The sequence below is a fragment of the Ictidomys tridecemlineatus genome, chromosome 14 (genome assembly GCF_052094955.1).
Source record: "Ictidomys tridecemlineatus isolate mIctTri1 chromosome 14, mIctTri1.hap1, whole genome shotgun sequence".
Classification (NCBI taxonomy): Eukaryota; Metazoa; Chordata; class Mammalia; order Rodentia; family Sciuridae; genus Ictidomys; species Ictidomys tridecemlineatus.
Window position 1 is genome coordinate 51,498,222 of NC_135490.1, and position 24,014 is coordinate 51,522,235.

The window sequence follows — 24,014 nt, forward strand, 5'->3', positions numbered from 1 at the left end:
GGGATTCTCCATCTTGGAGCAGCCTGACGCTCCTACCAAGCATGCTGCTGGTTAACTAGGGCTTTGCTGTGGGTTTGGCCTCATATAAGCACCTTTCCATGAAACTGAGTGGCTTTGCTTTAGAAAGTGAAATCAAAATTCTGCACATAGCTTCATACCCTGCCCCTGGCTCACTGGGCAACTTGGACTTGCAGGGAGATTTTAGGGGAATATCCTTTCTGCATACTGACTACTTTTGTACCAGGAAGAGAGGGAATTGGCACATGATGGGCCCCTTCCCACTCCCGATGGCACTATGCACCACTGACCACTGTCAACAATGGTGGTGTTCCTTCTGTCCCTGTTTCATGGGCTGCATCAGAAGTGGGAGTGGAGGAGGAGCTGGTGGCCCATTCCTGATGGCCTCTCACCCTCTCCTCCAGCCCTCTTCCCCAGGGCCCCCCATCAGCTCTCAGGGTGCTCGGCCACCGTGCCACTTGCATTTGTTTCTTCTTGTCTTCAGTGGGCTAGGAAGCTAAATTGCTGCCTAAACCATGTCGAAAGCTCCAGCCAAAAAGAAGAAGGGCCTGGAGATATTTTCCTCAAGTCCAGTCCAGCGATTGTGAGGCCCTTTTTTTGCTTACTTTGAAAACCCTTCTGTTCCAGAGAAGCAGTAACCACACCTGGCCGTAGAATCCACAGTGAAGCAAAGCTGGACCTGTCATGAATGAGTGGAAGTGCACGGCAGTTTGCATGGGACAGGTGGGGATGTGTTGTCATTGACATTGTCATTGTCACTATCCACGGCTAACATTGATGGAGTGCTTTCTGTATACTAAGCAGTGTGTGTGTGTGTGTGTGTATGTGTGTGTGTGTGTGTATGTGTGTGTGTGTGTGTGTGTACTAATAAGCATACAGTCACCTGGTGTGGTACGTTCTGCTGCTAGCCCATTCCACAGAGGAGGAAACCTGGCCTCAGTAAAGCCAAGCACCCGCCCACAGCTGGTCCCTGGCAGACTCAGATTTGAACATAGATGTCTGACAGCAGAGCCCATCTGAAAGGTGTGGGTTTGCCACCTTTCCTCCTGTCCTTCCCTGTGAACCTGACCACTGCATTTTGACTGGTCAGTTAGAAATGCACTGTATTCCTGAAGCCTGGGAACGGAGACCTATGAGGTAGGTAGAGTGTGGCCTGAGGTCCTCCAATCTCTGCCCCTGGGACCTTGAACACATTTACAATGCCCTCTGACCCTCTGTTTCCTCCTTCAAATAGAAATCACACCTTCTGAGGAGACTCAGGTGAGCAGAAGTATTCTGCATTCCAATTAAATGCTACAGACATAAATGATAGTTTTTATGAAAAAACTTCATTTCACATTAGAAAATGAAAGTTTAGATAGACTTAATGTACTAGCTGGTTGAACAAGAGATTCTTATATTGCATTTAGATGAATATCTGAACTCTAATTCATAGATAGAAGACAGACCTATAATTTGAGGTCCCTTAAAATGAGGGGGTGGGGCTCCTGGCCACACTCATGTACCCTGGATGGCCTTTGTCCCAAGTCTGCTCCCAGCACTTAGCTATTGTATAGCTTTCAGGAAAATTATTGACCATCTCTGATTTATCATCCTTATCTGGAAAATGAAGAGGTGAACACTCCCTGCTATGCAAAATCCTGTTTGAGGTGGTGGAGGGCTTTGCATTTTTCCAAGGGTGGAGCAACACACCCCAGAGTGAAAGAGGACCTCACACCACTCGATTGAAAAGCTTAGATGCAATAATTCTAAATAATGCACTTCACTCTAAGCCTGGCCCATATTAAATGATCAATAAGTAGTAGCTAATATCACCTAAGACCTCCCTATCCTTGAGAAAAGACTATAGAACTAAGCATTAATGCTCCGTGTTGGACTGGGGATGTAGCTCAGTGGTAAAGGGCATGCCTTGCATGCTCTAGGCTCCCGCCACACACACACAAAAAAAAAAAAAAATGAAAGAAAAGGGTGTAACAATGTCTGTTGTATCTTCTATAGAAACACCTCCACTGGCTCTTTTAGAAGGTGTCCATGTGAATAGGAAAAAGCATTTGCAGAAAATAAACCCATGTCAAAACTACTAACCTGAAAATGGTTCTGCCCATGCCGCCATCTCGGCCTTCCCTAGGACCTGCACTGCACCTGGGTTTCCAGGCTTACTAATGTGCATGCATGCATGGTATGTGTCTCCCCCTCCCCAAATCCTCTCACACGGTAGCACCCTGACCCCAGTCCTTATCAGCAAGCTTGGGAAGGACAAGCTGACCAATTGGAAGGGCAGTGAACCCTCCTTGCTATGCAGAATCCTGTTTGGGGTGGTGAGGGCTTTGCATTTTTCCAAGGGCAGTGCAGCACACCCAAGGGTGAAGGAGGACCTCACACCACTGACTTAGGGGAAGAGGGAACTGGGTAGGTTGCCCCAGCACAGCTGCCTAGCAGTAGCCATGCTGTGTGACAATTATCAGCCGTGGGTCCTTTCATAATCATTTGCCCAGGGAGAGCAGTGTCAATAGTCGGTGCCCTGTGGGGCAATGAGGAGGTTCTGGGCAAAGCCGGAAACCATACTGAAATGCGTTAGGGAGGGGCCCGTAGGAGTGAAGGGATTTGAAGTCACCCCTGAGCCTGGGAGGGGATGTCCCAGAGGCCATGGTAGACTTCCTCAAATTTGGCAGGGCTGTCCCACTGAAGAAGGTAGACCTGGGAAGGGCCTCTGGGCAGAGTACAGGAAGCCTAATTCATGTCACCAGAGACCCTTGGCCTGCAGAAACACAAGAGCACCCCTGTCAGCCTTAAATTCCCACCTGGCCCTTAAGGCCAGAGGTGTGGCTTGAACCTCTCAGAGGTGGGGCAGAAATGCCATGTTGCTGGGGAAGGAAGTCCCAAAGTCCTAGAACACTCAAAAAGGGCCCTGTCTTCCTGGTAATTTATCTATTAATCACATGTTGAGAGGGTAGTAAGTGGGGCATGAATACAGTGTGTTGGAATTGACTTCAGTCATTGCTGCTTTGGAGTCCAGCGGAGCTTAAGGATGTGAATTCAGGTTCTTGGCCTTCAGGGCTCTAGGGGAACTGAGTCACTGGAAAACAGCCAGGCCCCCTCTCCTGTGCCTTTCCTTCCCCCACCAGCACCCAGGCCAGGCCCACAGTCATGATGGCAAATCTGAGGCTCAGGTTTTGTTCCTTTCACCCCTAAAGTGGATATGATCACAAAGATCTAGCAGGGGAAGCTGCCAGCACCCAGCTCAGGGCAGAGCAAGTCCTGCTGTGCATCTGTCTTGTGGCATGGGGCAGAGCCAGTAAACACAGTCCCTGTGGAGCCCTCCCCCCACCCTCCCCTGGTTCTGAGGCCCCCTGAGAGCCTCAACCCCCAGCCACAGGAGAGGGGCTCCTAGCTGCTGAGATGTCACTGCCCCATTGCCTCTCAGTCCCTGCTTTCCCTACAGAAAACCAGTGGACACTGGGTGTGGGCCCTGGCACATAGCCCACTCTTTCGCAGTGGCTCATTTGTGTCTCCTGACAGAGTAACAAGGACTTCCCCCCAGTGGCTGCACAGGTGGCTCACCAGAAGCCTCACGCCTCCATAGACAAGCACCCTTCCCCCAGGACCCAGCACATCCAGCAGCCTCACAAGTGAAGGAGCACCCGCACCCCAACACCCCGGTAGACCTGGCTTCACTTCCGTGTGATGTCCCCTATGGAGACCCAGCACCTTCTCCAAGAGCTGCTCAATCTGGGAAATCTAAGACAAAGCCAAGCATCCCTTCCTTTGTCTTAAATTTCCATATTTACAATTAGAAACATTCAAACCCCAAATGTGCCCTAGGAGTCTTGGCGGGATGTCATTGAAAGATCCTTGCACCCTCCCCCAGAAGTGCCATTAGCAGAATATGCTGAGATCCAAGTAAAATGAAGTCCTTCACCCTTTAGCCTAATTCTGTCTCCACAATGTTCTGAAGTCCTGCCTGTGGTCCTGAGAACAAGAGGGCACAGTGTGGCAAGATTCAATAAAGTTAAGGAAAAGCACAACCATTTCATGCTTTTTAGTAAAAGCATAACAGTCTGTGTGGCCATGGGAGGGTATGACATAGGGCTGGGCTGGCAGGTCTCAGGGAGGGTCTTTGAGCAGTCACTTTACACTGAATCCATACCCTGGGCAACAGGGGGTCTCAGTACCAGGTACCCAAGCATCACAGGATGCAAAGGACAGAGGTCAGCTATGAAAAGGCTCTTTCTTTCCAGAGGCCATTGTGCTGAGGACGTGGGCAGGGGGATCCCAGGAGCACTTGCTGAGTGAGATCAGCATCGTCTCAGTCCAGGCTCTGGGAAGAAGGAGACAGACCTCAAGGTTCAGCAGTCACCTCTAGGTCTGCTCTGGCCTTCTGGAGGTGACCACTGCCCAGGGTGGAGGAAGACACAGCTAGCTCTGGGGTGCTTCACACAAGAGTTAAAAGCATGAGAGATGGGGTCTAGGCCTGTCCTTTGCCTCCCCATGGATCACCACGTCCCCCCAAGCGTGGTCTGTCTCCCTGTGACCAGAATCTCTCCTACCCAGACACACATCTGCCCGCACCCACCCTCACTTGGGCACATCAGATTGTGCAGTTTCTTACATGTGTCTCCTGCCCCGAGATGCCCTAGATTAGTCCTTGGCTTGAGGCTATGGTGTGCTCTGCTTTTCCAAAAAAGCAGACATTAGAAGTTTCTGGAGTGCTGCTCAGGAGAGGATGTGCCTGACCGTCCCACCCACTAGCAGTGGAGTCTGCTGGAGGTCCAGGTGGCACTGTGGGCATCGTTCATATGACCAGCCTTTCTGGTACCTTCTCCAGGCTTGTGTTCCAGGTGGCAAAAAACCAAGGCAAGCTGGTCAGGATCAGCTTGTCCTCTTCCCTGATGGAGAAGCCCAGCACCAAATTGTTGGGCAGCATTTGTTTCCTGGGATGCCAGGGCATAACCCTCAAGGCTCACGTTTCATATTTCTTAATAGCTGAAACGTAGGTATGAACAGAGGGTGTATCTGGAGACCCAGACTAGGCTGGCAGTACTGCCATGGAACACGCCACAGGAGCAGCCTGCCCCTGTCTTGTTGAAAGGACCTCCTGCTCCCAGAGGCATGCCAGTTTTCCTAGAGGCACATTCCATAAACTTCAAGCTAGATTGCACGTGCGACTGTGGACTCTAGATCCCTGAAAGCAATTGCTTTTCTGAATGAGTTTATCAATCGCCGACTGCAAGAATAATAGAGATTCTAATAAAGCTCCCACTTGTTTCTCTCACATCTTAGAGATTCCCTTTTACATTTTCCTGGGGTTGCCAGGTGGTTTCAGTAGAAATACAAATGTACATACATGATGAATATTTTCAAAAAATCATTTCCCAGTCACAGATCTGAACTGTTGAACACCTGGCAACTGGAGCATAATCATCTACTGAGATTGGCAAAAAATGGAAAAGCTTAATATAGTTGGTTGAAATGTATTACTTGGGCCCAGCAGCTAGGCTGGCCCTGTGCTGACCAGGCCCATTGGGAACAGATTTTAAAGAGAATTACCACCTAGGGGTGGTAGTCGGTAGTTGGTTCTTTGTTATATGCCAAACATCTGCCTGCATGAGAAGGTGTCCCAGAGGAGACCAGGAGGCAGACAACCCAGAGGTGTAGGACCAAATCCAAGTTTGATCTGGGAGGGACCCCTGGAATTTTCTCCCTGGAAGCTGCAAGGTCAGGATGGACCAAGGTTGAGTGTGGCCGTTATGCACACAATGCAACTCCCTACATTCCTCTCCATCACATTCTGCTGCCTCTGGAAGCTGCTGTTTGTATGTGTGTGTGTTCTGTCTCCTGGGGACAGGGCTGAGGGTCTTACTCATTTTGTGTCATGGGACAGTCGATATTCTCCATCAATCCTCAGTGGTTGATGGAAGCACCACATACACATCAGACATGGACGGGACTGACCCCAGGGGTTTCCCTGTCACTAAGAAATACGATTGTCCCCTGCATTGGTTCCCTGCTGCTGCTATAATAGAGTCACAAACTGAGTGGCTCCAAACAACAGAATCGCATCCTCTGCCCATTCTGGAGTCTGGATGTTGAAAGTCAAGGTGCTGGCAGGACATCTGTCCTCCCTCTGAAGGCACAAGAGGGGCTCCTTCCCAACCCCAACTTCAGGCAGCCGCGAAGAAATGAGCTGTCATCTCAGGAGTGCCCAAAGCAGAGGGGGTGATGGCCTTGCAATTCTGAGGTATCTAGCTGCTGGGAATCTGCTAGGGTAGCCAGAGAGGCTGCACCATGATGTCCGTGATTCCCAGGATGTCCATGATGTGACGTGGGCAGTTCTCTACAGCAAGCAGAGAGGAGCATCCCCGACTCTCCTTGCTCCTTCTTGGTAGGCTGGTGCCAGGCCACATGTGGGATGCTTAAGCACACAGCAAATGGGAAAAACCGCATCAGCATCACTCTGTACCTGCAGCATCAGACTTGGCGTAGCCAGCTCTAGAGGTAGAAGCCATGAAGAGCCCATCTGTGTTGTCAAGTAGCCACCTCTTCTCACACAGAAGCGACTTCACAGCCACCCCACAGCCAATTCCTCTGCCAGGGTCCCCCAATCTCCAGTAACCAAGGAAATCTCTGCCGAAGGGTAAGTTTCAGAAACCTCACTTAAAATCAGCAGAATTAACAAAGTTTTCTAAATATTTTTTCTGTCCAGTTTAATCACAATTTACTCAAGCTCTAAAATGTATTAAAATATACTTCAATGTTCTCCTAACTATATTTATATATAAATCCCTGAGAAGATACCTGTCAACTTGAAAATCACTATTTACAGTTAATAAACATCCAGGGTGCAAGCAGAGGCCCCAAGCCTGCACCCTCTGTGCTGTCCCATGTCAGGAGAACAGATCAGGCCACCCTTCCTAAAAGTGGGAGGGGTTGGATGCTGAGGTGGGACCCCAGCACAGGAGCGGCAGGGCCTGCTGCTCACTCATCCTTGGGGACTCAGAGGTCCTGACCTGACAATGCAGCAGGGCCACCATAATGCTTCTCAGGGACCCCTGTTCTGATTTTTTTTAGACCTCAGGACAGCTGGTGCCAAAGATGAGCAAGGAGTTTAACCAAACTGCGAGAAGAAAACAGGCCCAGAAAGAAAAAGAAGGGGGAACTAAAGAGAAGGTAAAGAGGATTTCAGAGAAGGAATGTAGAAGCTAGAGGGGACACTGTGGTTGGGTCCTTGCCCATCCACAGGATAAATGGAGGGCAGAGGCTCAGTGACGGAGGTGTCACTGTTCAAAGCAGTAAAAACACACAAAAATGACACCAGCTGGACTTTCAGGGAGACCAGGGGTAGTTTCTCTCTGCCTCAGGGGCCAGATGATCATATCTTCTCTGCGAATCCCATACCCAGAAAAGGCCACCCTAACAATGTTGCCTAAGAAGGGACTGGCTCACTGAGCCCCACAAGCCTCCTCAAGGTGACCCAGCTTACTCACTCTCTCGGTGGAGCTAATCACAAGCCCAGCTGCTGCCCCCACATGCCTCCCCCACCCTTCTCGCAGTGACACTATCAAGCCTGGGCAGGAGGGTCCCACTTGAGGATATCTGTCCTTCTGCTCACACAGATCCCCAAATTGAGAGACTCTAAAGGCCACCTGCTGAGAAGCATCCAGACTTCTCTTCCTGACCTCCTGCACTGCCTGCCCAAGACTTGGCACAGTGTCCACTGGTTGTGGTGTAGCCCACTCCAAAGAGGCCAACAAAACAAGAGCAAAAGCCTCCTCCTTAGAGAGAGAAAAGAGGGGAGAGACATTGTCCTTGAAGGAAAACACTGCTGACAAACATGCTTCCACACAGCCACAATGACAAGTGCTCGGCACCTGGTCCAGAAGCCACCTGGATCCCACCTGAGGACATCCCAGAGAAGGGCCTCCCCAAGCAGGACAGTGATTTGATTCTGGAGAGAGGGACTGGTGAGAGTTTGCACCAGGCTCTGCACGGACACTTCCTGCACTTGAGTCCTTTGGGCTTCACAGAAAAATTTTTCTGTCTGGGGGTACAACTCAGCTCCCCTCCTGCCAGTCAGCTCTCCCACACATCTGTCTTTCTTACTTCATGAAGCCCACCAGGTCATGGCCACTCCCATGGAACAGGGAATGTGGCGGGTTCACTTTCAAGTCTGCCAAAGAAACTGCTGGGCTGACCCGAGTTTGCTGGCCTAGTAGACTTTCTAAATGCATGTATCTCTAGAGCTGTCTTGTGGACACCAGCAGTATTGCTGGCCAAGCCCCATGCTGGTCAGGTACATCCTGTGCAGCTGGTCAAGGCTGGAACAAACAGGAGAGGGGGCCCCAGAACAGAAACTGAAGAAATAACCTGTCATGCTGTTGACAGTCCACCCATCACTGGACACTGACAATGGATTATGTGAGGTAGGGGGCCGGGTGAGACCAGGAATCTGCACTTCTGATCAGGTAGCAGCAGAGACATGGCTTGATAGGGTACGGGGCTCTATACCATTCCCAGTGCATAGGTCCCACGGTGGTTAGCAAGCAGGATTACTTGGCAATGCAGTGGCAGGCAGATGCCAAATCAGCCAGAACAGACACTGCCTAACACTGGCTGTTCCAATGACAATTTGACATTCTTACAAAGTTAGAGCCTTTTGTGGGAGCTCAGGATGGCTGTTCAGGAAGAGCAACCCCCAAGTGAGAGGAGAAGCTGCAGTTCTCAACACAAGCTGCAGTTTACTCTCCGGGGAACTCAAACACTGGGGTTCTTCTCCCCAGAACAACACAGTGCCAGCCTCTACAGTAGGGGTAAAGGCAGGAAATGTTGACAAACTGCCTGGTGGTCCTCAGGGCACCCAGTATTGAAAGCTACATATTAGAGGCCATTTGGCACTTCCTGGCTGGGCACTCAGCTGATGAGGGAGGAGCTTGTGACAAGCTAGGTGAAGCTGTGGATTCCATAGACATGGCATGGAGATGCCACAATGCCAGGGACTCAGAAAAGACAACCTGCAAAGATAACTGAGGTCAAGAAGATGTGGTCAAACCCAACTTCTAAGCCACAGGGGTGATCCACAACCAACTAATATGCATAGTTCTAAAGGTGGGTTCAGGATTCTGTGGCATTCATCTTGATGTCTTTCTGGGATTAAGAAGAAACATGCTAAAATCTGATTCTGAAATACAGTATTTTTATCTCACCAGCCTCTCCAACAGCCTGGGCACAGCCTTATGATCTGATAAGTGGGGAAGGGCTAGTGTGAGATCCCTGATTGCTCAACAAGTTGCTGATGGGAAGCCGCAAAGCAACCCAGAGCTACCCACTGCCTGCATCATGAGACAGATAAGTGCATGTCAGCACGTATCCAGGGTTATAGTAAAGAGCTTCCAAACAGTCTATGATAGTATTTGAACCCATGGTTCCCAGTATTTCAAATAAATATTTAAATAAAGTGCATGTGTAACAGATACTCTAAGATCCAGTAAGAATTTCTCAGTCTTTGGAGATAAGAGCATAAACAGAAAACTCCCCTGAGAGCTCAGGGCCCAGGCAAATCACATCTGCATCCTGCCAAAGTCCCCACATCCTGGACATCTTATACAGTTGGCATAAGGATGAAGTAAAGTTCAGGGACAATCATCAAAGGAGAAATAAAAGTAAACTCCACTGGAGCCTGGATGAGGGGGCTGCCCTGAAAATGTCAAATACTCCTAGAAATTTGCCCAAAACAAGCTTGTTAAAACTCAGTTCTAACCTCCTGCTCCTAAAAATCACCTTCCTGCCCCCTTCAGCAGTTCCATCCCTCTGGAATCCTATCTTTCATGCATTTTTACATTTTAAGGATATACAGATTTGACTTATCTAAGAGCACGTAAGACTTAATTTTGTATTTCCAGTAATCATTTGTTGAGGTCACCCCACTTATTAAAAGACAATTTTTCTCTTATATCCAATAAAGGATTTCCTATGCAGTTTATCCAAAGCCCCTGTTTAAAATGAGTCTAGCAAGAAATGCAGTTAATGCATTGTTTCCTAATAATTTGACAATGATTTTCATTATTATTACTGTATGAACAAGAGAGTTTTAAAATAATACACTGAAATGTGAACTATTTCATTTGATAATTTTGCTGTAAAAGTCAATGCCTCCATCAAATAAAAACAAATATTCAGCATCAATTAATCAAATAGGAAAATCTACACCTAGCGTACCCACAATGAGATGGAAAGGCAAAAGTCAAAACCAATGGCAAAAAGGAGAATCCCATGTATTGTGTGAATTCATACAGCTCTCAGAAATATTTATTTCTAGATACAGTATTTTAAACCAGGAGTCTTCAGACTCATATATTAAAACTGCCTTAAATACAAAGAGCCCCATCACCTGTAAAATGCTGCAGATTGGTAAATAATGATTAAAAGTACAAAATTATGCAAAAACCCCACCCTTTGATAAATTGGTTTTTAAAAATTCTTAATTGAGGTTCTCTAAAGTGAGACATTAAGTGTATTGCCCACTAGGTGTATTGGTTGCTAGGGGAAGGAGGGTTAGGCAAATCAATACTTGCTGTTCCCAGCTCCCTCTTGGGAACACTGGACCACATCCTGGGATCCCAGAAGGCGGCTTTCAGAAGAGGCAGCCAAGTGCGGTATGACCACACTGCAGGAGCCTGGTGCGCACCTCTGAGCGCCCAGCTGTGGTGGGGGGGGCAGCCTCCCCTGCGCCTCTCCACCTTCTCCTGGGTCACGCCCCCGCCCCCGCCCTGCCCTCCTCCCCGCTGGGGCTCTTCGACCCCCGCAGCCCTAGCCCTAGCCCAACACAGGCCCTCTGCCCATCGACCTCTTCATGTCCTTTTCCTCCAGTGTAGCTCCCGCTTTTCCTTCTGCGCTTCCTCCTGGCGCGTCCTCTCGACCTCTTCTGCCTTCTTCTTTTCTTCCTTGGCCTCCTTGTACTGCCACTTGGGGCTCTGCAGGTGGGTGCTGTCCTTGGTGCTGCCCTTTCGGCCTATGCTCTCTGGCTGGAAGGTGGGCGCAGGCGCCTTGCTGATGCCGACCCTGGAGACCACCACACCCGGCCACACACTGCTCCAGCGCAGGAGCTGCAGGGGCAGGAGGCTGGCCTTCCACCGGCCAGAGGCTGACCCCTGGGCTCCTGGCAGGTAAGGAGACGGGGGATTGAGCCTCCTCTCCGGAGCCCCCCACCACCTCAGAAGTCTGAAATTGCTGTTCAGCACCTTCTGCCTCATCCCTCTCTTGGGCAAGGGTGTCCTGGTCCGCCTTAGTTGCCAGGATTTCCTGCACTGCCAGCCGCCGTTTTCCAACATAGGAAGGGTCACACAGTTTGGCAGACGATGGCCCCAGCAGGACTATAAAGGCTTGTGATCATCCTGACGGTATGGTCAAGGACGCCCCCATCCCCCAGGCCCCCGCGTGAGCGCGAGGTCAGTAGAGACCGCACGAATTCAGCGAGCCTCTGCAAGCAGTGTTTGGAGGCTGCAGGCTTCAGAACCGCCTCCGGGGTCAGCGGCAGCTCTGGCTTGTACTTCTCGCCAAGCTGTTCAGGGCAGGGTCGCTCCAGCAGCCTCTGCATGAGTTGGATGGCCTCCACCCTGCCTGTGTAAGCAACCCACTCCTGGAGTGACATCCTGCGGTGGCTGTTCTGGGAGTGTATATCTGCCCCTGAAAAACAAGAAGCACAAATTGATGGCTTCAGCAGCAACTCAAAGAATGGAAGAAAGGTTAATTTTCCAAAACCTAATAACAAGCTCTATCCTGGACCACTGCCACCTGCATGTAACAGTCACCTACTGCATTTACCACTGCAACAAGAAAAGGTTTCTCATGCAACATTTGATGTTTTTGTCTTTTCTAAATAAAAAATTTGTCTGAATCTAAATCATAATTTTTTTTTATTTAAGAAATAAGATTCCACTGGAGCACAGTGCCTCACTCCTGTAATCTCAGCAGCTCAGGATGTTGAGGCAGGAGGATTGATTGAAAGTTCAAAGCCAGCCCCATCAATAGCAAGGCACTAAGCAAGTCAGTGAGCCCTGTCTCTAAATAAAATACACAATAGGGCTGGGGATATGGCTCAGTGGTTGAGTGCCTCTGAGATCAATCCTTGGTACCCAAAAGAAAGAAAGAAGATTGCATAGCTCTCTGCCAATGGAGACATGACTAGACAACAAAAATGTCTTGAGATCACTTCATGATACAGCTGGAGTGCTCTAAATGCTAATGGTAACAGTCACTTGCAAGGCACTCGGTACCATATCTTCTGTCCTGTCACTTGGAAGGCTGCTGTGGATCCTCTTTTGTGGAAAATGGTGGTCCTTCACCTCTTCCACTGGGTAGTTAACTGGCTGGGGGACTGCAGCCCATATTTCTACAGACCAGACAGTGGGCTATTCCAAAACAGAGTCCATATCTTATGCATTTTTCTTCTGCAACACATCTAATCCTGGCAGGTGGGAGGCATGCCTATAACAAAGGTTCATTACAGAATGAATGATGGTCACAGTGGCTGGGGGCCTTCCTGGGCTGCAAAGCTGGCAAGCTCCATGGAGTAGAGAGCTCCAGGGAGCACCTTGGGTCCCCTGCACTCAGCTCTGTGTGCTAACAACCACCCAGCCGGGCAGATGTGATGGTCAGTATTCTGTGTCAGCTTGGCTACACTAGAACATCCAGTGCTTTAATCAAACACTAATCTAGGTGTGGCCTGAAGGGATCTTGTAGCTTTGGCTAACACCTTCTAATCAGTTAACTTTAAGTCAAGGAGATCAACCCCAAAGAAGTGGCTAGGCCTCATCCAATCATTGACTACCTTAAGACCAAAGACTCAAATTTCCTAGAGAAGAAAAAGTTCTTGTTGCATTTATATATGAATATGCAACAGCAAATCCCACTGTTTTATATATAATTATAATATACCATACTACAGTGATGCAGCCACATCAATGTTTATAGCAGCTCAATTCACAATAGCTTATCTGTGGAACCCACCTAGATGCCCATCAGTAGATGGGTGGATAAAGAGACTGGTATGTATGCACAATGGACTATTTATCAGCATTAAAAAGAATAAAATTATGGCATTTGCATGTAAATAGATAGAGCTGGAGAATATCATGCTACATAAAGTAAACCAGTCCCATAAAACCAAAGGCAGAATTTTTTCTCAGATTAGTGGGGGTGGGGTCATGGGAAGAATGGAGAAACTTTTGATTGGGCAAATAGGAGGGTGGGGCAAGGAAGGGGACGTGGGGCAGGAAAGATGGTGGAATGAGACAGACATCATTACCCTAGATACATGTATAATGACACGAATGGTATAACTATACATCATGTACAACCAGAGAATTGAAAAGTTATGCTCCATTGTGTACAGTGAATTGAAATATATTCTGCTGTCATATATAACTATGTAGAATCAATAAAACAAAAAATTATAATGCACCAACAAAAAAACATGGAATAAAAGGAAAAGTTCTGCCTCTAGACTTCAGTATTAACTCCTACCAGTGGGCCTAGCCTACAAATTTTAGACTTACCAACCCCCACAACTGCATAAGCCAATTCCTTAAAATAAATCTCTTAATCTATGCACCCTATCAGTTCTGATTGTCTAGAGAATCTTTAATGATGTATCCCCAACGTCTTTCTGAATGTCTCTCCATTCTACCCACTACCCCCCCACAGTCAAACATTCCAACATTAAACTCCAAATCATCCTGGTGAAATATGCATAAATTTAAACTTGGCAATGTAGAAATTATTACTAAGTTGCTGTTAATCTTGGTCCAAACTCAGCCCCACATACAGTTAGAAATCATTCAGGATTTCAAGTCCCATTAGTCATATCTCTACTGGAAAGCAATGTGAAAAACTAGGGCAATTATCTAGTCTGTGAGCTCCCTGGAGACAAGCCTGGCAGAGGCAGCTTCATTTATATTCCCGACAGACCCAGGTGTTGACATGCAGTAGCTGATCAATACGTGCTGAGCTGAGAGGGGCGGCGGCGGGCTGCCACTTCCCTGCCCTGCCAGCCCATAGTGGCCTCATAGCCAGGCACACCTGGCTCACCTGAGCTCACCTGCTAATGGTCTTAATTCTGGGACACATTAAAGAATAGCCATCTTACAAGAGTGGTAATTATTTGGAACCAGAAATCAGGAAGTACAATTTATAAACTGACTAAAATGAAAAGGGGGCAGTAAAAATGTCATTGCAGAAAATAGATGACACATTAAACCTTAATTAATTGCTTGTCACTTTAAAAAGGAACAAATTGCAAAATTAAAATCTTAATGAACACTGTGGGAAAGAGACATTTTTCAAATGCTAATGGAAAATGAAAGGAACAGCTGTCCACAACGCAGCATTCTTCTTCCTGTTGTCCCCACCTTTTCAAAGTGCTCAGAAAATACAAACACCCCAAAGAACAAGAGTCATTGTGACTGCCATGCAGTTCTAGGATCTGAGGGGTGCTCAATTAGGGATTCAATTCCTAAGAAACCACTTCTAAGGGTGACATTGATGGCCAGGACATAGCAAGTAAATTATAAACGACAAGCAAAGTTACCCTTCAGTGTCCACAGGGGATTGCTTCCAAGACCCCCATGGACACCAAATTCCAAGGATGCTCAAGTCCCTTGTAGAAAATGGCATGATCTTTGCATATAACCTATGCACTTCCATAGACACCAAACCATTTCTAGATTACTTATAAAACCTAAGGCAAGGTAAATGCTGTGTAAACAGTTGCTAGGCTGTATTGTCTAGTGACCAGTGACAAGGTAACAGGTCTGTACCGGTTCCATACAAATGCATTTTTTAGAGATATTTTATATCTGTAGTTGCCTGAATTCATGAAACAGAACCCAGGACATGGGAGGATCAAATGTACTGATGATTAACATTTTACTTGAATACCTTTAAAAGAATATAGAGAACTTCCAAAATGCCACTGTGTTCATCTTCTCCCAGGACACCACCAGCATCCTTGCCTCCTACCCAACAGTGCTTAAACCTGTGGACCAAGGGTGTGCTCTTGCCAATGGGTCCACTTTCCACCTTGCTGACAGCTAAGAGTTGTCTGCACAAAATCATCCTCTATTGTATTGAAAGCAACATACTCAGTTCTAGGCAATGGATCATAATGATCTAGCCTAAGACTGCCCAACCTCAGCGTTATTGGCATTTTTGGCCATGCTTGTGGTGAGGGCTATCCTGTGCACTGAAGGACTTTTAACAGCACCTCTGGTGACTACTCGAGATATTAGTAGCACCCCACCAGCTGTCACAACCAGAAATGTACCCAGCTGTTGCCAAATGTCACCTGGGAAACAATATAATCCCTGACTCTGAACCATTGGTTTAACTTAATGACTGAAGTCTGTTTCCCCTTTGTCCAGCTGCCTGTGTCCAAGCAACCTTGTGCTGGCCTGAGCCCTATGGGGTATTCACCTCCTGAGAACAGGGACAAGTGTATATGCTGCTGTTGCCATTGCCTCCTAACAGAGGTCTGGTGACTGTCTTGGAATCAAGAGGTGACAAAGCAGGAAGCCAAGGGAATTGATGAATAGGAGAAGAAACTCAGGTCCATGTTGTCTTCTCTAAATCAAGGCCAGCTTTGGACATTGACCACCAACCTTAAGACTCCTAGTGAGATACAAGGAAAAGACACTTGTCTAATCCACTCTCAAGCCTGGACTTCTGCTACTGCAGTGGAAAACATCCCAAACTAGTGCCAAAGGGGAAAAATGATGTTCCAGCCCTCTCAGTTCACTTTCCCTGGGAGTCAGGCCAGGCCCCCGAGGACAGTAGGAGGCAGGCACAGTAGTCACTTTCTTTTTTCTTCTCCACCAACCCCCATCCTGATGGCATCCTTCCTAGGCAACCCAGCCCAGGCTGCCCTCCTGCAACAGGAGGTGACACACCACAAGGGTGGGCCAGCCCTTGCCAGCTTCCTGCTGGGCCACCTGTAGCCTGCTTCTGGGGCACTGGTTGTGTAATCAGCTCAGCAAGTCAGGATTGCAAGGTCATGGGGGAGAGCCTGCTGTCCAGCCCAGTGGGACTGAGGAGCTACCTCCGTGGCACAGCAAGTGGGAAAAGTGTACCCTGCCCCCATGAGGGGCCAGAATTGGAAGATAAATCCCCCAGTGTCTTTGTCCCTTGGGGTATCTCCCAGATGGATTCTGCTCATCTCTCAGAGGGCCCAGCAGGGCTGAGTCCCAGTAACCCACCAGCAACTGCTCAGGAGCCCGAGGTCACTGAATTAGCATTGTCTCTTCCCAACTCACTCCCCCCACCTGCACCCTGCCAGGCTGCTTCCCAAAAGCAACCTTTGAAAAAATCTATTTGTCCTCAAGTCCTTGTCTCAGGGTTTGTTTTGGGGATGAAGGGGTGTGGTATGAATTTCCTGAGTTAATTTTTCTCTAATAACGTGAAACAACTCCAGTGTGACAAATTCTCAGTTCACAAAAATTTCCCGTTTTCCTCATAAACAGAAAGCAATGTCTTAATATAAGTCCCTGGTTTACCAGAAGTCTAGTCAGGGCTTGCCAGAGATGAGCAGGACCATGGAGCAAGAGCACAGTGTCTTTTCTGGCTCTCTGGAATTATGCAAGATGCGGGCCTTTGCATGTTTCTCCTCCCAAGGCAGCAGCCTTATTTTATACCGCACTTCAGTATAAACAGGGGCTCTCAAAAGCAACCTGGAACCGGCAATCTCCATAAAAAAATCTTGTCCTCCATGTGGCTTCTCAGAGCCAAACAATTTAATTAGACTTGTCACTCTGGGATATTAATATTCCACTGAACCAACAAGGTCCTGCTGCCTCCCTTGGGATTGTCATCAGCACAGACAACTGTATTGAGAAGCCAAACCCAAAGACCCACTGAATCAGGTTTCCAGAATCTGGTTATATTTTTTTATTAAAATTAAAATTTCTGACACTTCTAACAATCTTTTGTTCTACTGAACAATGCAGACCCAAGCTGATCTGTACCTGTACATTAAAGATGGTGAGAAAATCTAAACAGTTGAGGGTTTCATCCAATTTGATCATTCATCATGTATAAGCTGAAATGTTTGCTATTGAAAATAAACTGCAACTCAGAAACTAAGGAGCAGAAAAACATTCAGGAAACAAAGATCACCTTATCTGAAGAACTTAGAAAGGCATGTTTTTTTATGTAGTAATGGTTGCACACTTTACTTTTCAAATTATCACAGGATGACAGTTTTGCAGTTAACTCCTGGGTAACCTTCCTAAGCTATACATAGACTTACTCCATGTTGAAGGGTCTGTCAATCTAAAAGAAATGCTCAGGCTGTTGGGAACTTTCAATGTGTTAAGTTCTCCTGATATGGATATGTTTAAATGGAAATAAGAGACATAAAAATAGTTGATAATTGTAATCTAACTTAGTAGTGACAATAGCAAATGACCACTCCAAACTAAAGCCTAAGGGGGCAGCTTGAATGCTCCATGGAAAAGGTCTCATCTTTATTTTAGACAACATAGAACCAGCTGGGAGGGAGAAACATATCTAAGAACAAAAAGATCTTCTCTTTTTTCATCCTTTCTCACTTATTAGCTGTATCAGTAGTCCCTGTCCTCACCCCCTCACCCCACAGAGGATGTTTGGCAGTGCCTGGGACATTTATGGCTGTCAAGACTGGGGATACTTCAGCCATATAGAGGGTAGAGACGAGGGACATCACTGAACAACCTACAGTTGTCAGAACCTCCCCCCACCTCCACAACATGAACTTATCTGGCCCCAAATCTCAAATCAAGCCAAGGTTAAGAAACCCCTGAGTTACATGCTTACTACCCTAGTAAATTAAAGATCTCATCACAGGATATTTTTCAAAGAGAAAAATATGCCTTGTTCTTTTATTCACTTAATGAATAACTACAGAATACATAAACTCCCTAATAATGGTAACAATACAATCCTAAGCAACATGCCCTGATGGCAGGCATCTAGGGTGGCCCTGGCAGGAGAGAGCTACCTCCCTCAGCGCCATCATGGCTTCCATCCCAGAGAAGAGGAAACCATGGTCCAGAAAGGCAAGAGACTGCTGCAGGTATGGAGCTGGGTTGAAGCCTGGGCCTGGCTTTCTGGGTCACTTACCCTCAGCACAGTGCACAGGGAAGCCCGAGGCATGGACAGGTGAGGGCCTGTGCCCACAAGGGCTTCAAATTTCACTGGGGGAGAACTCCCAAAGGTGACAGGGAAGAGCATCTACAGACCCGATGTCTAATCTGTAACCACAACTGGGGGGTAGAGGTGACCTTAACACCCAGCCCATCGAGCCCAGCACCATCTCCCCAAGAGATGTGGAGGGCATTTCTGTAATCCTATAACTACTGCAGCAAATGCTGGAAACTTCTAAGAGACCCAAAGAAGACAAAATGACAATGATAGTGAGACTGAGCCCCTCATATTTTCCAGGGCAATTAGAAGGCAATTGACCCCCCACCAAAAGGGAAAAAAAGTTGGTAATTCAAATTAACTTGTTGGGAAAAATGTATTTGATGTGATTGACACCCATACACTGTCAGTTGAAAAAGTAAATTACTAAAAATCTGCACTCAATTAAAACTCAACCCAAAAGTAATGAAAGCAGATGAAACTTCTGCCACTCACAAGAACATCCTACAATCACAATTTAATTAGGAGGGACCACTTCTCACTGATACAGGACAGCCAGGGCCTGAACTCTGCTGAAACTGAGCTATTGCTTTTCAAAACTAAAGCTGCCACTGAATCAAAAGCACAACCAATGGGATTAATTTTAGTTATGATCTTTTTATATTTCTAAGTAGATTTGCAATCTTCAAAACCTCCATCCTTGTTCTTTGAGTTCATTTGTCCTATAGCATCCTGTAAGACATGGAGTTTAAAGCAGGAAGAAAAAAATTAAGTTGTAAATACCCAAATCCCAGATGGATGAAAGAAAAACAGGCTCATGCAATGCTCATACAATACAGGCTCATAAACAATATGTGAAGACAAACTGTCACAAGCCAGAGGCAACTGGGAACCCATGACAACTAAACGGGGAGCCAGCTGGGGGTCCTGTGACAGAGAAGGAGCATTAATGGAGGAGACAGGATCTGGAAGAGCTCTGATGGCATTCCCAGGAGAACCACCATCTGAATGTTGCCCCCCCCAGACTTCATATGTGTGGCACGCCATACCCAAGGGGATGGTATAAAGAGGTGGGGGCTTTAGGAGGTGCTTGGTCACAGCATGGGCCTCAGGAATGGGATTGGTGCCCTCATGTAAGAGGCCAGAGGGTGCCCCCAGCCCTTCCAACAGGGAGGACATGACAAGACGGAACAGGCCCCCACTGGACATCAGTCTGCTGTTGCCTTGATCTTGGCTTCCCTGCCTCTGAACTGTGAGCAATAAACATATTGTTTATAAATCATCCCATCTGGTATTTTGCTATAGCAGCAAAAATGGACTAAGAGAGAAAAAATGTCAGCTCTTCAGGAACTCGTAGCACTAAGCAGAATTGGCTGACCCCAGTGCCACAGCCAAAAATAAAGATAAATTAAGGCAGCAAATGAATATGAGCAACAGCTATTGGATATTGAGTGCATTACATGTACTTAGACCCATCTTCTCCCTTAATTCTCAAAATAACCTGGTGAGGTGGCACTAAAGACTATCCCTGACCCCAGTTTCAAGTCAAGAAAAGAATTAGAGGTTCATCAAAAGGAATTTGGTTTAGTAACTCATTAAAACTGCATAGCTCTTGAGAGTTTATAAACTATTTCATCCTCAGGCAGAAGGGACAGAAAGAGGTCATTACCCCCATTTTGCAGATGGGGACTGGTGAGTGTCTTATCCAGGCTTATAAGGACCTAAGGGACAAAGTGGGCTGCCCTGTTGATCCCAAGCTGAAGCCTGGAACTTTCCACTGACTCTGGAAACTGCCACACAACACATCATCCTGCAGCTCTAACTGCCAGCAAGCAGGAGGCAGCCTGGCTCAGACCACCCCTTCCTGTGCCCACTTCAACAGACATCGGCCCAGGGACAAGACCATAATGCACATTTCTGAAGAGCAGATGTGCAGAGGGTTGGGAGCAGATGTGGGTGTGTGGAGGAAGCCAAGGGCAAGGGAAGGTGTCACTTCTCAGAGTTCAGCATTGACCTGCAAGTGGCTGGCTGTGACCCCCTCTGCAACCCTAAAAACTGTCATCACCTCAACAAAGACCCCTTTCTTCGAGGCATCTGCCAGGCTGTTTTCATGGGGATGATTCATCTCTTTGAGGGACGTTCTTTAAAGGAGTCAGTTATTTCCATGTTCCACAGGTGTGAGGGACAAGAGGCACGTACCTTCAAGCATCAGTGCTCTGATGCACTGTCTGGCCTTGCATAGCTGCTTTCATCAGGGCGGTGAAGCCAAACACATTCCTCCTTTCAAGGTCAAGACCAGGGAAATAGTTCCACAGGTAGTTGGTGATGGTGGCGTGCTCTGAAAGGGAACGGTACTCTTGTGGGTCTCACTCTCAAGAGGCCTCCAGAGGGACCAGGGTGTGTCGGGAGGTGGCACAGGAGGAAGCCAGGCCCTGGGAAGCTTCCTGCTCTGCAGGTCTTCCTCTTTGATCCCCAGACCTTCTGGAGGAAGGAGGAGAAGGCAGAGGCCACTGTCCTGGCCACATGAATGTCTCAGGTTCACCCAGGGCCTTTCAGCCACTCACCTGAGTGGTGCAGGGTCCCACTGTGCTGCAGAGGAGGCTGGGCAGGGACAGTAGTGTCATCACAGGTGAGACACCCAAGGGGGGCACAAACAAAACAAGGCAGACCCGGAGCCAGAGATGGGGACAGGGGAGTTTCCTAAAGGAAAAATACTGAGTTTAACTCAAACTAACACAAAAAGGACTGAGGCGCACACAGTGGGGGTTTTGGATTCCTCTCCCAGTGTCAAGGGAGGGGTGGGAGCTCCTCCAAGTAGGGCACTGTTTTAGCTTTTTCACTGCTGGGACTGAAAGATCTGACCAGAACAATTTAGAGAAGGAAAGTTTAGTTGAAGGCTCACAGTTTCAGAGGTATTAGTCCATAGAAGGCCAGCTCCATTACTCAGGGCTCAGTGCTCAGCAGGGTATCATGGTGGGAGAGGATGGCAGAGGGAAGCAGCTCACATGGTGATCAGAAGGCAGAGAGACCACTGGCCAGATACCGCCCCAAGCCATGCCTTTAGGCCCACCCCTCCACCCACTCCCACCTTCTCTGGCTACACCCACCACTGCAGCTGCCACTTGGTTAATTCCTTCAGGGGATTAATCACTGACTGGTTAAGTTTCTCACAACCCCGTCATTTCTCCTCTGAACCTTCTTGCACTGTTCCACATGTGAGCTTTGGGGGGACCCCACCCACCCAAACCATAACAGAGGTGCAGAGAGCAGGCTGGGCTCCACCTCTTTCTCTGTGAGACTAAAGGAAATGAAGGAAATGAGGAAGAAAGGAAGGGAGGGAGGGGTGTGCTATTTTTCCAGATAAATTTTACTTATATGTGAATACAAAATAAAAACAGTTTTAAACAGTCCCAGTGAACACTCCCACAAATTATTCAGAAAAGGAGCATTGTTCCCTCACATTCTTACACTGCTCAGGATCCTACCCCATCCTTAGCCCTCAAGGTCCCCCATCCCAGTAAACCCAGCTGTTGCCAGAAGGGACAGCAAGGGCACTGCTGTCCTCTCCACTGCCAGCCAGGTCTGCTCACTTCATGTCTCACAGCATTTCAAAGGCCCCATGGCCAGAACAAAGCCTGTGTGTCTCCCACTCCCTGTTCTCTTTCCCCTCTGCAGCCAGCACTGACCCTGGGCAGATGCCTGACCACAATGCCCCCCCACTCACCCTTATCCACTGCCCACCTCACATCCTCTGACAACAGTGCTCCAGCCACACACTCTGGAACCTCTGGGGCTCCATCAGCATACACTAGGCCCCATGCCACTGGAATGCATCCCCTTGCATCAGACCCTTAGTGATCAGGTACCTGCATTCTTCAGGGGCCTCTCATCTCTCCCAGGTAACTTCATCCTACCACCACACCACCTGCTCTGTCCCTCAGGCCATCTATTTTTGAGATTCTCTCAGCTCCAGCTCAGCCCCAGGGCTTTGCAAACCATTGTATCAAAGGATCTGCCTCTGACTTCTAGAACACTGGACTCAAACCACCTCTTCAGCAATCCCTGCCCTGAACATCCAGGTGAGATGGAGTGATCTTATTCCATGAAACCCAGGGCACCCCTTCATCAGAACTCCAACAGACAGTGCTGGGTTCCACGTCTATTTCTGTCCTGTTAGCTAGAAAATGACTTAAGGACAAAGCCTCCCCTTGCTGTGAGTCCTGGTCCCTGGCACGGTGCCTGGCCCACCAGAGGTTCTGATCACCAAGCACCTCACCATGGCCTCTGACATGCTTGCTGTTCTCAAAGTTGTGACCTCGGCTTGCAGTACCTGGAGTCCTCAATGGAGACCACACTTAGGGAAACAGGTGTTAGCACAAACCCCGGTCCTTTCTGAGTTTCGGGAGCCCTCTCTCCTGTGTCCTGAAGGACAATAAGGGTGCACAGACCACCGCCCACTCTGCCAAATAGAACAATTGTATAATGTTTCCAGTTTTCCTAGGGCCCCCAATCAGATCCACCCAGGCAAGCACTGACACAGAAGCCAAGGTAACAAGAAGGGACAGGAGGTCTGTCTTTGGGGACAACAGCAGACACTCCCTTACCAAGGTCAAGGGACAGTGTGGTTTGGAGCATTTCCTCTGGCTTCTTGGCCCTGGGCCCTGTTCGTGAACTACCTTAAGTTTCTTAATAAACAAACCCTTCTCTTTCTGGTTCATTCTGAGGCAGCTGAATTACCTGCATTTGAGGTCTTGACTGATGAGACAGATACACAGTTGTCCCTCCTCAGGGACTTCGAGGCCTACATGCCTTATAGAAAATGGCATAGTATTTGCATATAACTTATACATCTGCCTGCACACTTTAAATCTCTAGATTACTGATAACACCTACTTCAACATAAATACTACATTAAAATCATTTAAATCATTGTTACACTGAATTGTTTAGGGAATAATAACATGAAAAAAATATGAATGTGTTCAGTACAAATTTTGTAAAATATTTTCTACCCATGATTGATGTGGAGCCTGAGGGTACAAAGGTCTGATTATTCATTGGAAGCCAATTTCTTTGAAAAAATTAGTTACAGACTTGGTCAAGACCTCTGTTAAGACTGAAGTGTTACCATGAGAGGGAAAATGCAGGTTTCTCATTGACCTCAAAAAATGTCTAAACACAATCTAAGGAGGAGGCCAGGATGCACATGGCCATGGTAATGTAAATGCTGGCCTCCTGAGATGACAGTAAACAGGCCTGAGGACCTGTACCAACACACACTTCCAGAGCCATCTCAATAATTCAGTTTCACCTTGTGATGCTAATAGTCTAACAGCCCTCAGAAAGCAATTCCTAGTGTTTTCCTTTAAAACTATAGGTAAAGAGCAAGGTCACCTTCCAAGTGTATGTACTATCATGTTTAGCTGTCACCAAAACATGGTCGTGTCTCTTCCAGTCTCTTCCTCTAGTGGGTTCACAGCACCCAGCCATGACTTCTCGGAGAGCTGGCTGGGCTGTGACATTCTGGGTGAGGGGGCGGGGAGATTGCGTTTCTGGTGCAACTGCATATCCAAAGAAGCCAGCTCCATTGGGAACTGGCCTGCCCCACACTGCATTCCTCAGGATGGGTCATCTCCTCATGGTCCCCAACACAGAGAGGAGTTGCCTGCACACCTGTCAGCACCCTCCTTGCACCTGTTAGCACAGATGGATTTCCATCCTTCCGACATGACAGGCCACGCTGCCAGAGCAATGCATCAGGAGGAAGGCAAGGCCAGCTCTTACCTGCCTGTGCAGCTGGGATTAGAGCCGTGTTCCCCTCCTTGTCCTGC

General features: G+C 47.8%; 1 long non-coding RNA gene and 1 pseudogene across 5 annotated transcripts in view; one reads left to right on the forward strand and one right to left on the reverse strand.

The window, feature by feature from the left end:
* LOC144370399 (uncharacterized) overlaps positions 1–11,914 on the forward strand; it is a 64,563-nt gene extending 52,649 nt beyond the window's left edge. The window contains exons 3-5 of one of the 4 annotated variants that reach the window (XR_013430378.1): positions 6,485–6,652; positions 7,087–7,185; positions 9,222–11,914. This is a non-coding gene — a long non-coding RNA (uncharacterized LOC144370399). Of the gene's footprint in view, positions 1–6,484; positions 6,653–7,086 lie in introns of all 4 variants that reach the window. The other 3 variants (XR_013430379.1, XR_013430375.1, XR_013430377.1) reach the window with 3 other exon arrangements.
* Positions 10,863–20,863, reverse strand: LOC144370398 (ankyrin repeat domain-containing protein 33B-like; annotated as a pseudogene). Its single transcript, XR_013430373.1, has 2 exons — positions 20,383–20,863; positions 10,863–11,697 (listed from the first exon to the last, which is right to left on the reverse strand). The product of XR_013430373.1 is annotated as an ankyrin repeat domain-containing protein 33B-like (transcript).
* Between the last annotated feature and the right edge of the window lie 3,151 nt (positions 20,864–24,014).